Source organism: Labrus bergylta, chromosome 2 (genome assembly GCF_963930695.1).
Source record: "Labrus bergylta chromosome 2, fLabBer1.1, whole genome shotgun sequence".
In the NCBI taxonomy this organism is placed as follows: Eukaryota; Metazoa; Chordata; class Actinopteri; order Labriformes; family Labridae; genus Labrus; species Labrus bergylta.
In genome coordinates, this window is record NC_089196.1 from 14,044,395 (window position 1) to 14,058,441 (window position 14,047).

General features: G+C 43.7%; 1 protein-coding gene and 1 long non-coding RNA gene across 3 annotated transcripts in view; one reads left to right on the forward strand and one right to left on the reverse strand.

Moving 5' to 3' along the window:
- The window catches only part of LOC110001478 (uncharacterized), a 222,303-nt gene that overhangs the window by 133,715 nt on the left and 74,541 nt on the right, over positions 1-14,047 (forward strand). The gene's annotated exons all lie outside the window — the stretch shown is intronic.
- The window catches only part of LOC136183157 (uncharacterized), a 31,365-nt gene that overhangs the window by 8,844 nt on the left and 8,474 nt on the right, over positions 1-14,047 (reverse strand). The window contains exon 1 of one of the 2 annotated variants that reach the window (XR_010668986.1): positions 7,237-8,298. The exons of the other annotated variant lie outside the window; for it this stretch is intronic. This is a non-coding gene — a long non-coding RNA (uncharacterized lncRNA). Of the gene's footprint in view, positions 1-7,236; positions 8,299-14,047 lie in introns of those variants that run through there. 2 annotated transcript variants of the gene reach the window in all.

Genomic DNA, 14,047 nt, shown 5'->3' on the forward strand with positions numbered 1-14,047 from the left:
GCATGTTGATGCATCTGTCAATTTAAACATTGTCCTGTTTGACTCCCAACCACTTATATCATCTTCTTTCTTCTCGCTATGTTTGTCATGGAAACTCATCATTTAAAGTCAGTGTAGAAAAAGGAATATGAGAGATTTCTGGGTGAGACTGGGTGTAAGAAAACGCTCCTTTGTTATATTTCTCCCAGCACAGCGATATCGCCTGCCTCTAAAAATTCCTCCATCGTTACGAGCTGACTGTTTGAGGCAGGACTTAGGTTCACAGGGAATAGAAGGCATAATTATTTTCATAACACTCAAATCTCAACCATTAAGGAGCACAGTGACTAGGATTTCCCTTATTATTCTTACAATTAAAAAAAGTGATGTCTTTATTATTTTTAGTGCTTAACATATCTGCGATAAAACACAATCTGTCCCATTATCTCAGTATTTCTACAACAGAAACAACTAGTGCAAAAACAAAAATGGATTTCTCACTTTACTGCCACCTTTTTAAACACGCTCCAACTTGTGATGCTTCAGTTCTTCTTTACCAGGTGATGTAGTGTCATCAAAGGAGTGTATTGAGCAGTGTCTCCTAGAGCTGTGGTTCTTAACCTGGGGTTCAGGGCTTTTGGTAAGACCAAGTGTACAGGCATATTCTGATAAGATTTTATGGATGAAAACTATTAAAATTGATGTTAGTATTTGAAAGCAATGTATCACTTTTTACGTGTGGGTCCTGGGGGGCTCAGCTTTTCTTAGCTACAAGTATGGGGTCTCTAAGGAAAGATGATTGGGAACAACTGTCCTAGAGGACACTTTCGGGACAAATATGATGACATGCTGATACACTTGTCCATCAAACAGGTATACATTTTTCTGTTTCTGAAAAGGAAAAAAGTGTTAAGGATGGTTATGTCAGAGACTTGCTTGGCTTGGTTTGGTTCTGGTATACAGCATCTTTACACATGCGACATAATACGCAGCATTATGTTGCACACCTAGTCCACCTTAATGATATTCGCAGGCTTATTCAGTTATAGGCTAGATGTGGTCATTATTGTGTAGAGGGACAGACACATACCTGTAAGCAATCAGTTTGGATGCTCATATCTGTAACTGAATTGATTAGAAAGAAAACTAAAGGAAAACAAATGAGCAACGATTTAGGTGTTTTTAGAATGTCAGACAAGTGTCAAGCATTTAATTAAATGCTTATCACAGTCAGGTCCTGGCTTTACAAATCTTGCTGGTTGTCTTATTCCTCAGAGAAACTAAACTCCATCAAAACAAGAAATGTAAATGTCTACATTGTGTCTTAAATGCAGATAAAGACACATAAAGAGGCATCTGTCTCCTAAAATTTCATTTTTTTGTAATTATATATCAAAGAAAGAAAACATATTACTATATCAGTATTTTCCAATATAGTTAAGCCCTAATAGCTAGAATAAAAACCTCAGTTGTGATATCAACTTATTCTTAATGTTGTAGAGCCATGCCTGACCAGTAAACAGTTTATAACTACATTATTTGTCTGTCTTTGTAGTATTTTGGTCAGTGTGGACAGTGATTGAAGGTTATTTGTTTCAGCAGCTGGTCACAGCTCCAGTAGATGGTGTAACAGGGACTATACTTATTGACTGTACTTGTACCTGAGAGTGAGTCAGATAAATGAACGCTCCTCCTCCGTCACCACTTCACTGCTTATGTCATATGGGATTTTAGACTGCAGGTGACAACCAAGTAATAACTCCTCTATCTCTCCTCCTCCATTGCACTTTTCCTTTGCTCGCTCCCTCTCACCTCTACCTAGAAAGCAGACTTCCATTCCTCAGTTATCTGTCTCTCTTTGTCTGCCTCTCTGGTCCCTCTCTGTCTCTCCTTCCTCAGCCCAGCTCTCATCCATGTGATGTGTGATATGTATCATTGGTTAAGACTACTCCAGGCCGGCATGTTGACATTCCCCCGTGCCTCTTCATCTCTCCCCGCAGAGCTGAGTGCTGTTGAGTTCTGTTGATTAATGATATTGATCGCTCCACACACTGCTTGACTTTCAGTGAACGAGGGAGGAAGCAAGAGAGAGAGACAGAGAAAGCGAAGCGGGAACAGAAGAATGAGTGAGAGAGAAATTGGAAGAAAAAATAACTCACTCTTAATACAGTATTTTCTTTCCCACAACCTCTGTTTCCATGGTAACCATACCATAGGGATAGAGATGGAGAGAGTGTATATTTGTAAAAAAAAAGGAGAGCAACAACTGTCTGGTTTACAGGTTATGAGGGTATTTGTAAGTTCACTTATATATGGCTGTCTGCTGCCAAGTTGAATGTATGTCAGCGGTGAACAACAAGGAACAGAGTGAAAGTGTTGTCAGCATATGCGACAATGCATCAATGGGACTAAAAGCAGGATGTCGATATCCTCTCAGGATGGTCTACTTGACGCCTGATAAGTTGTGCCAATAGCAATGGGGAAGTGTCAATACCTTTTCAGGAATGGATGATATGGGTCTGATAGTTAGTCACAGGGATAGATGATATAGATCAGGACGATTAGATGCCATATCAGGTAAAATTCACTGTCTCTGTACTTCCAGTAAGAAAAAGATAGTAGTCACTTTGGGACGAGATGGCCTAGCGGTTAGGTCAAGCCCCATGTATGGAGGCTAGAGGCCTCCAAACGGGTGACCCAGGTTCAAATCCCACCTGTGGTTCCTTTCCTGCATGTCATTTCCTGCTCTATCCATTCTCCTATGTAAGTAAAAGGCATTAAAAGCCCCAAAATTCACATTTAAAAAATCCTCACATTGTGGAATTGATGTAAATGTCTTTATGTTTTTGTTGTTTGTAAGATATTACTGATTATCTTCTTCTTCTGATTACCAGTCAAAGTTTATCCAGGATTAAATTATATGTCATTCAGTGATAGCTAGGGGGAATTTCCCCTGTGATGCTAACTGATGGAGCTTCCTCTCTCCCAGGCCTGACAGGACACATGGGGGGAGTCATACCACAACTATGGTGGGGTTTGCAGGCTCCCATGAAAGTTTAAATCCCAGGGAAATGTATTAGATTGGTATGAAGTGTGTGTATGCGTGTTTGTGATGGTGTGTCATAACAGGACAGGATACAGAGTGTGTGAACCAGCGACTGTCCCACTGAATCAGCTGGGGTACAGGAAGAGGGGGAAACATAATAAGTATTTGGGGATATTTGAGTTTGCACCATCTCGTCATTGCTCTGTGTGACTACATTTTTTTGGTGTGTTAGGGCTTTTCCTCACATATCCAAAGGCAGTTTAACACAACCTCTTACACAAACAAATACAGGCATAAGCAGGCTCCCATGATCATCCTACTGGTGCAGTGAAAAGCCTTCATTAGAAGTGTCATGAGAACCAAGATGTCTTTAAAACCACAAACAGGAAGAGGTGACACTCCCTAAATCTGCCAGTTATTATCCATGAAACAGAAATTGGTCATTTGTTTCAGCATAAAGAATGTGTTATATATCAGCTGAATTCTTGGAGCACATTTTAATGTTTGTGCTTGTTTTCGTCATGTGTGCGAGTGCATGTTTCACGTGTAAGGGGTTTTTGGTGTGTGTGTGTGCGTGTGTGTGTGCACATGTGTGTGTGCTGCTCAGCCTATGTGCGCTCATGCTTTCTACTGTCTGGCCTTCTCTTGTTCTCCCAGCTGTCCTAACACTGGTCTGTGTTGACAGTAAACACAGCTGCAGGTCACAGAGGCCCCGCTCTGGTCGGACACGGGGCTCTGAAGGCCACGGGTGGAGAGGGGAGAGAGCATACAGGGAGCATGAATGCAGGAAAGGGGAGTTTGAACGATGACAATGATAGAGATATATTGCTGACTTCAGGCAAGGATTTCCATCTCTGTTTGAGGAAAAGTAGGTGAAAATGAAAATAGAGAAGTAGATAAGAAAGAAAAAGGAGTTGGACATTAAACATTGCAATGACGTTTACATCCATGAGGTCAAAATCAAGACAAAGCTAATCACAGCAGACACTAAGTGACCTGTACCCATGTGTCTCATGAAATCTCAATGCAATCGGACATCTTTATTTCTCCGACTTTTCAGTAAGAGTGAATTGGATGTATCTTTTAAGGATCGATACATTGTGATAAATCATCTCTGACTATATGTTTTTAACAGATGACATTAGCATTGCTTACAGACACACTGCCATTAGGGGTCCATGACCTTTGTCTGCATGATTGATAGATTGTCTGACCCTGTCTACATGTCGCTGCCTCTGCTGTAAGAGACACGTTGTTTTGGTAACCCACCTATCTCTATGTATACACTCCCCTGTGAGAGTCCTTGTATAGGGAAGAGGAAAAGATATGTGAGGATTTAAAGACACATACACATACACAAACACAGTCACACATACATCCCCCACACGCCCCCCCCCCCCCCCACTTCCATTCATACACACATGCACACCCACACACACCAGCACCGAAAAAACCCCCATTTGACGTGTTCCTTTCTGGCCCCTAAGGACAGATCAGGCACAGCTGTGACTTGGGAGGTCACGAGGCTCTGAGGGGTCAGACTGAGCAGACTCTGAGAGAGCCCAACGCAGGGTCGCAGGTCACTCCCAGCAGCCCTGGTGGTGTGAAAGGTCATGGGTCATAGTCTCACCACGACACGTCGGCAGGGTAGGGTTTCAAAAGGCGGCTGGGGCCAGTGAGAGGCACAGATTTATAGATACTGAACCGAGCCCCGGCCCTCAGCCCGAGGTAATTACACAGAATATGAGCATGCCCGTTGAGGCTTGGCCGCCATATTTCATTTCCACCCTGAGCCCCTGTAGACTGAAATAATACATGAGATAGCCAGGGAGCTACGAGAGGCGAGACCAGGGGGCAGAAAGGCAGTGAAAGGAAGATCCATTGATGCAGGGGAATAAGAGGGAGAGAAAGGGAAATAAAATTAGTGGGGGAAAAAAGAGTGTGAATAAGCATGTTATAAAGTCAGAGTGAGCACAAGACTGACTAGAAGCAAAGGCAAAGGGTCATATTTGTTACTAAACAAAACTCCATTCTTAACAACAAGACCTTTGACGTCAAATTCCAGTAAGACAGGGAGAAGGTCACAAAGATCATCCCCGGGGAACGCCGGGAGCCGGAATGACACGAAGCATGGACAGCAGGGAGTGACAGCCTCGCGAGAGGAGAGGAGCACAGGAACAGATGGAGCGAGGGAGGGGAGTGAAAGAAAAGAAGAGCCCAGAAATTAGATTAGTTTAGAAAGTGAAGTTGTGATGCAGAAGGCTTGATATCCTGCTCGGAGCAGTTTCCCGTGAGAACCTGATCGGGCCACCGCGGGCTCAGCGAGACAGTTCAAACATATTTACCCCTTGTTGGAAGGTACAAATTAAATTAGGCTCTTCCACAAAGACAAGATGCTTTCCCCTTCTGTTCTGATGTCATGGTAGTGGGGCAGTATAGAGTGGGGGTCGACGCGCTTTGGCCTGCATGCATTTATCTTAGAGGCCATTCATCTTCCAATAACCCGTCAGCCCCCCCTTCTGCTGCAGAACCTTAAATCCCTTTTGCTAAATACTGTATTAAAGTCTATGTCTGTCTTCCTATTTACACCAGAATCCAGACAAAAACCAAGAACAAGCCAGAGCTCTGTCATCCCTATAGCCTGTACAGTCCCTCTATTCCTCCCTCACTCCCTCCATCTTTCAACCTGTGTGATTTCTAAATAGTACACTCTGTTGAACAATTGGGGGTGCCCATCCTTTTGTTCCTGTCTCAACAATGCCTTAGCAGGTTTTATTGGAGATCATTACAGTAATTGCTTCATAATAGCTTCGACTTTAGCTTTGGCTGCAGCCCATTTTCTGAGTACATCCAGGCCCTGACTGTGCTGCACAGCAGTGAGTGACCTTCGACCAAGAACCAGGAGGGTCGCTGTCACTTAGCCTTTGGCCAACCTGGCAGAAAAACAACATTCCTGTACTGTTGAAAAAAATATATTTTCCTTCTTTTCTGCCTGCGCTTTTGAACAAGTTTTATTCTTTTTCTCTCGTATTCTTTCTCTCCTTCTTTTTTCTGCTCATTACTCTGATTTCTCCCTCTCTGGCTCTGTTTCTATCTTGTGCTGCTGGATAATAAATGTTTCCAGATAGTATTGCGAAGGACAGTACAGAAAGGCCTTCAACCTCCACCCTCTCATCACTGTATTTATAGAACGCGGCATCTGCTTTCAATGTTGCTGATTTTTCAGAAAGAGAGAAAGAGTTGGCTGACTCAACTAAGAATTTTGATGAGGGTGAAGTTAAAATGGTTCAGGAGATTGAGAACTTGTCAAATACATGATTCCACTCTTCAGGTTTCTATTTTGCATTCACCATCACACATGCATGGACACACAATGCACACAATTAAAACAGCCTCATGGCCTTTCCCATGAGCACTTATCTAGCCTTAACTTAACGCTCCCTCAGAGAAAAAAATAAACCGCCACTGTTACACTCTGACAGGAAAAAAAAAAATCCTTGAGAGTTGTACAGACACACATAAATCAATCCATTATTTACGAGTGAACTCATTCAGAAAGGAAGCATATGTAATCTACTCATCCATGCTGAGAGGATGCTGAGCGAGAAAGCAGGAGAGGAAGAAGAAGGAGACGCAGGGTGTGTTCAGGGACGAGGCAGGCGGCCAGCTGAGAACGAATTCTGTTTTTGTTCCTAACTCCCCAAAGAGAGGTGGGAACCAGTAAACAAACAAACCGAGTGAGAAAGTGTTTCCTTCTTTAATGACAAAGGGAGAGGCTGAGAAAGAAAGGCAGGGAAGGAGGGAAGCACGGCAAGGAGTTGGCCCAGTGTGTCAGCTGTCAGCCTTTCTGTGCGTGTTAGTGTGTATACGTGCCCTCTGCCCTGTCCGTATGCAGGCCAGCAGCCCACACAAAGGCGCAGAGGGGGCATACACACAGATGGGTAAACAAAGCCATTGTTTACTATTTTGTTTTTTATTATGTTGGGAGAGATTAGTAGTTATTGATTTTTCTCTGTCAGGGCCAAGGAAGAGTGGAGACAAGTGGTAAACGTTCCCATCAGTCGTAGTATCTTCACACACACACACACACACACACATACAAGCACACGCACACACTCAGAAAAACACTCACACAGCTTCTCGCCCCTTCACGTACCCCACCACCATTGAGTCTTTCACGCCCCTGTCAGTTCCTATCACAGTATGTCTACCTGAAGTATGCAGATGAGGTCTTTGTGGTCCCCTGTCCCAGCCTGGATGCCCATTCTTTCGGTCTCAGGTCTATTATGGCCTGAGCCTGGGGCGGGTCTCCAGCACTCCACGCATACACACATACAAAAACACACTCACAGCACTCCTGGGGTCATAGCCTTTCAACCTCAGGGGCTCGACTTCTGCCACCGCAGCCTGACAAATCACCCTGCGACACACAAAAAAAGCGCCAGGGCCCCAGCGTGAGAGGGGCCCCGGTCCAAGCGGCAAACTCCAATCTCTGCTCTGTTACGAGGGAACGCCAGTGAGCTGCTATTACCCTACTCCCACTGGATTTGCACAAAAGAGAGGAAAGAAGATGAGGGGAAGGAAAATGGAGAGAAAAAAAGGAAGAAAATGACGAAAGATAGGAAGAAAGAAACTGATGGGAGGAAGAAAGAGACATTTAGGTTCTTTCATTTGGTGGACTATGATAAATGGCCTGGCCTTTAGCTGGTCTGTGCTCCCCCAGCGCTCTCTGTGGGCCTCCCCTGACAAGAGGGTCTTTGAGGGAGAACGGACCCCACAAATATTGCTTTTTGTCCTAGACAGCGAATAGTCAAGACCCCAATGCTCCGACTTTAATCAAGTAAAACCAGCAAAGCAAGGGTCTGCTTTTATGTGCGAGAGTCAATCTTGTGTGAGTGTGTGTGTGTGTGTGTGTGTGTGTGTGTGTGTGTGTGTGTGTTAGTGTGTGTTAGTGTGTGTGTGTGTGTGTGTGTGTGTGTGTGTGTGGTACTGTTAGTGTGTGTGTGTGTGTGTGTGTGTGTGTGTGTGTGTGTGTGTGTGTGTGTGTGTGTGTGTGTGTTTGTGTGTGTGTGTGTGTGTGTGTGTGTGTGTGTGTGTGTGTGTGTGTGTGTGTGTGTGTGTGTGTGTGTGTGTGTGTGTGTGTGTGTGTGTGTGTGTGTGTGTGTGTGTGTGTGTGTGTGTGTGTGTGTGTGTGCGCATATGTACCACTAAGTCCTGTGTGTGTGTGTGAGAAGAAGAGACAGAGAAAGAGACGGGAGGGGGAGAAGTCTAGGAGGACTGAAGAAAAGTCAGCACACTTTGTTACACTGGCACGTCTCCCCATTACTCCTTTAAAGACATTCAGAGCTTTGCCTAAGGGGTACGTGGGTAGATTTGGGGGAAGGCAGGATTCAGATACACCCCAAAGGCACATTACAAACTGACTCAGCGATCAAAACAACTTGTGAAGTTCACCTCTTAACAAGGGGAGGTCTTAGTGAGACAAAATTGTCTGGGAAAAAAAACATGTTTTTATACCTGATGTTAAATTAACAAGAGCACATCTGTTTCACAAAACTACACCTCTGTTAATTATTCATCTTTGTATGCAACTGTCAGATATACAGTAGATATAATGCAATTGTTTTAATCTGTTTCCTTGCCTATGTTTGCTATGACTGTTTGGCCAAATTATAATTACACAGTGGATTCGATGCATTGCAATACACCCACAAAGGAAATGTATCCAATTGAGCGCGTTATAATAAAGTTAATGGATCCCTGAAGGTGATTAGCAAGGTCAACAAAAAATGTTTACTGAGGACAGCGTGAACACTGTTAGTGTCATAGATGTAAGTTTACGTTAGATTATGTGTTTAAGAGGAAGGCATGCTGGGACACTGAGTTTTGTGTCAAATCGAGTGGGGTTGTGTTGAGTCGTGGGTGGAGAGTGGAGGTTATGGAGCTTTTTGTCTTTTGTCAACCCTTAACATTGATTTTTAAAGCCCTCCTTCGCCTTTTACACTTCCTCTTCTCTCAATGTCACATTCCCAGTGTCTTTCTTTTGCCTGTGGCCATTCTTGATATAGATAAAGGTTTAAACTTAGACTCCCTCCATGGGGTTTGATTCAAGGGATGATATACTGCATCTGTATCTGTGATTGTATAAACCAAGCATTTCTTTTTGCACATGAATAGGTTCAACGACTGCATTTAATGTGCAGATGCACGTGTGTGTGTGTGTGTGTGTGTGGTGAGGGCAAACCTTAGTGCCACACAGTGCCACCGTGCCATAATCCCCGCCCTTGCCCAGTGGCCCAGATTAAATCCAGGCTTTGATCCACCCCCTAATCTGAGTTTTCAGGCTCTGGGCTGAGGGTGGATGCTCTACGCTGCCTGCCAGCTAGATTCTGCTTGCTTCTTTCCATCCTCCCCTGTCTGCCTGCTTCCTTGCTGCCCCCCCACTGAGGAGCTGGCAATTGAAATCAGCTTTAGAGTTGCTTAATACAGAAGCGGGCAGAATTAGGCCCTTTAATGCCTGTCATGGTCGAAGATTATATCAATGGCTCTTTTTGTCACAGCTACATTGGCGTCAATGGAGAAGCAGCGAGACTTCCAGGACGAGACAAAAGAAACATTTTTAGATTCTGTTGTACTTCATCTCGTCTCTCCCTGTACTCAAAACTTCTAGCACACACCAATCCTCGAGGGAGCATACATATACGACACACACACACACACACACACACACACACACACACACACTCGTGAATCAAAAACCTCAACATATGTTGCTTATTTGAGTTAAACTGTAGCCTGGCCAGGGTATAGAGTGATGTACATTTTATGATTGTAAAATCAACTTCAGTGGCAGCCTCTTTTGAAGTGTAGTGTGGTTCATCGGTTCAGGGTCAAACACAAACATAGTCTCAATTGGAAACAAAAGCCTGAGTCTTGGCCGTGCTTTAATGCTACAGTGAGTTTGATTTACTGCCCATCTGCAACCGCACAAACACTCTTTGACTCAGCCCGGACAAAATGAATCAGAGAGCAAGAGACTCACTGTCGTTAAGCAATTTACCAGTTTATATAAACAAGCACATGGGTGATTAGACCAGGGTCTGCCTAAAGTAATAGTTTGCAACACAACGCATTAAAAATAATTAGCCCTAACACAATAAAGTTGGAGGAATTTGGGAGCCACAAGACTGGGCTGCGTTAGTGTATCGGGCCTCGTGCTTGATGTGCTGCTCTGTGTTAGCTGCTAAGATTCAGGGTTAACCAAGCTCAGAAAATGTCTCACAGAGATAATTGACAGTATGAAAGTATTTCATGCATTGTTGCACAGTGTGACGCAATTACTTCTTGTTGTAGTATCTGAGGAGGAAAATAAATAAAAAATGTGGGAAAATGTCACTATATTAGCTGATGATATACTTTTAAATTAGTATAACACGCTTACCCACTTACTGCAGCGTCCATCCCAGCAGAGTGAAGAGGTCACATTTCTTCACCTGCCGTGAAATTAGTTCTCCTTGTTTATGTTGAGTGTAATGAAAATGGACACAGCAAAGAGGAGCGAGGGAGGGGAGGCGACGAGAGGTGGAACACGGCATGTGAAAACGAGTCGGTCGTACAATGGGGAAGTCTCTTGCACTCGTACAAACCAAAGAAAGCCCACTGCTCAGTGAGAAGTACATTGCACAGCACCGTGTATCTGCGGAATCACTCTGACACACTCATCATGTCAGTGCTGAGCTTTAAACACCACTGCTACTTTTCCTTCAGCTCTTATGAATACAAGCACATCCTTCACATGTACACTTAAATGTAAAACACAGACAGGTGCAAGAGCAAGCTGACTGTCCAACACACACACTGTTCTACTCTTCTCAGTCAGATGCGAGTCTAATTCAGGCCCAGGAGATGGGAGCATGGGGGGTGTAATGCCTGAAACACTAATTTTGATATAGTTTTGAAATCCCCCCTCACTTACACACCTGCTACTCGAGTGTGCTAACATATGAGCAAACACAAGCTTTAGCCAAGCATGGGAAAACACAAGGCTTCAAAATGAGGGATGCCATCTACAGTACCTCTGGAAAAGCCAAGTCAGTCGTGAGTTATTTGTCCTGCTTATTGGCAGAGGTTGACCAATTAACACCCCAGTGCTAGGTCCAGATCACTGGCTCTCTGTGTGGTGGTGGAGTGTGAAATGTACCATAAATCCAGGGCATGGCCCACAGCACATAAGGGTGACAGAAAGGCCTGGCAGAGGGCTCCTCTCACTTGGTTGAATGGCAAAGCATGGTTCACAGGGCCCTGTTGGCTAATCCAATTAAGTTCTGCCTCAAGATATTCTCTGCTTTCTCGTCCAGCCTTTATTTTTTAAATTAATAATTGCGCTGCTGGTTACTGGGTAATATAATTGATCAATGATAGAGTAGACTCGATTTCAAAAGCGGAATAATCAGATATTTAGGTCTCCTTCAGCCGCATGCACCTTAAAGATCCTCAGATCTGGAGGGTTTGATTCTTGAACAAAGTTCTCCCCTTGTGTCACCTCATGTGAGTGAAGAGCCTCTTTGAATGATTTCTCAGACAAGTGTCTTCACACAATCACTTACTAGATATCTGTGGGAGGTCACAGGGTCAATGCCCCCTCTTGTTGCTCCCTGATAAGAGAATCATTAGTTTGGGATTATCTACAGGTAGGTGCAGAATGGAAAGTTCAAAAGGTTAAAGAAGAGTGAAAGGTCACAGAGAAAATTAGACAGACTTTTGTATTGATTTCTATTTGGTGTCTTGTTTCTACCTATCTTTTTTTTGGTGAGTTTTGGCAAAATCTTACCATATATTGACTGTGTTTTTTAGAGTGAAATGAGACACAAACAAGGTCTTTAGTATTCATTTCATATGTCTGTCAGTTAGTGTGGTCATCCACCGATTGACATGTCAGCTGCTCACCCTTGACCTACATCACCACAGTTGTATGACCTCCAAGCCTGTTTAAAAGCAGAAGGATCGTGGTTAATAAGCTGGGCATCTCCCCAACTTTCATGGCAGTAAAAATAGGGGGCATAGATTCTGTACAATAACACCTCTAAGCGTCTCATCATTGACACTTAGTAATATGACTCTGAATTTGAATGTGTCAGTCTGTCCAAAAGGACTCTGAGAAGGTGTGAAGGTTGTCTATAATGCCAACACCACCTCGTTCTCAGACACGCCTCCAAATTTGGCCTACGCATGGAGGTCTTCCAGAAAGGGTTGACCTGAGGTTCCCTCCTTTTTCCTCCTCCTCCTTTTCACCAGAATAAAAATTGTGTCTAAATGACTTGGCATGGAAAGGATGTAAATGAACGCTGGGGTTGTTGTGCTCAAATCCAGCCAAGGTCAAGCATCCAGCTGTCAGCTCATGTTTGGGACTAATCGTTTATGTGCCTGCACCACTCTGCACCCGTCCCCTTCATTCTCCCCGTGTCTGTCACACACCTCTCCCTCTCTCTTTAACTCAATATCCTGGCTTTTATCACTCCACTCTTTTTTTGCATCTATCCTATCCATCCTTCATCTATTTCATCCTTCACATTTCATGTCCTTTTATTCAGTCCTTTCACCAAAGACAGTGACCTGCTGTCATTACCTCTGTTATCTCACAGCTAATGACTTTTCCTACTAGTGAGAGGTGTTTCAAAGTATGGTGTGGTGGTCACCTTGGAATTACTACAGACGTGTTAACATGTCATTAGAGAGAGGCTTATAATGAGCCTTTGTGTACAATGCAACCTTAGCAATATGTTAGAGGAATATTTCAGTGCAAACATTAGCACAAAACATACGAATGTGTAATTAGCATATCAATTAAAAAACCATTCCCCTATCCTGTGCATAACCGCCACTCTAAAATACTGGAATTTTCTACTTTTTTATGTGTTTAACTCAAATCTGCCAGGTCACACTGTTTCTGGTTTTATGTTGTAACATCAAACGTAAAGATGAACTTTTAAAACAAAATCTCACAAATTGCTATAATGAAACTTAAGACTAGGGAAAAAAAAGAATGAGCAAAAGAATCCCACTAGTATTTGCAATCTTTGTCAGGCAGTGATCGTTAATCATTAAACTCTCAGGGCTTTAACACATAAAAACGTTACAGTCATACATGTTGTCATATCTGCAGATCATTGCCTCCCTTGACATCCTCAAAGCTTTTCCATCTTGGCCTTAAAGTACCACTACCATGGCCATGGCCAGAGCTTTTCCAAGTAAAAATGCGGCAGGTTGCAGAGTTCAAGTCCTTCGAAATGTGAATCGAAACAGCTGCCCCTAATCACTAGCACAAGCTGGGCTTAAGGGCCTCTCAGTTTCACCCCTCATCTGCCTGGAATTTTGAATTTCCTGAGCGGAGATCAAATGGCAGCCGGAGTCAGTGAGACCTTTGATATATGGACACCCATCTTGCAAGGGCCTTCTGCAATGGGATTTACGCTTGACAACACACTCGGTGTCACCTCCGCTCCCGGCGGACGCTCTGCGACCCCTGGAAACATTGGGGCTCCATTGACAGGACAGCAGAGCCCCCCTCCTTAAAGCCCCCTGGAGTGCCCAGCAGTATTTTATTAAATTTGTTGTTGCCCACCATGGTATGGTTTCAGAAGGCCACTTAGTTTTGGATTGCACTCTGGATTTTTCAATTATGTGGTTCATTTCACCTGCTTGTGTTCATTTACCCCCCAGGATCAAGGGCACAAGAGATCACATTTAATTATTTCAAAACAACAAGTCTCAACTGGCCCCCACTGATCTTTAACATCATGCTTCCCTATCTATTGCTCCATCGGCACTACTTCAAATAAGCAGTGTTTGGTCTGTTAAAAAAAGGAACTGAGAATATCCTTCCTCTGCCTCCGATCACCACATTACTCAAGTCAATAAGGAAATTTGTCTACCTATCAGGAGGGGTAAATAAAAGGGCAGAATATGGGATTTCCAGAATTCCTCGCTTGTTGGGCCTCATATGGAGCACATTAGCCCCCTCTT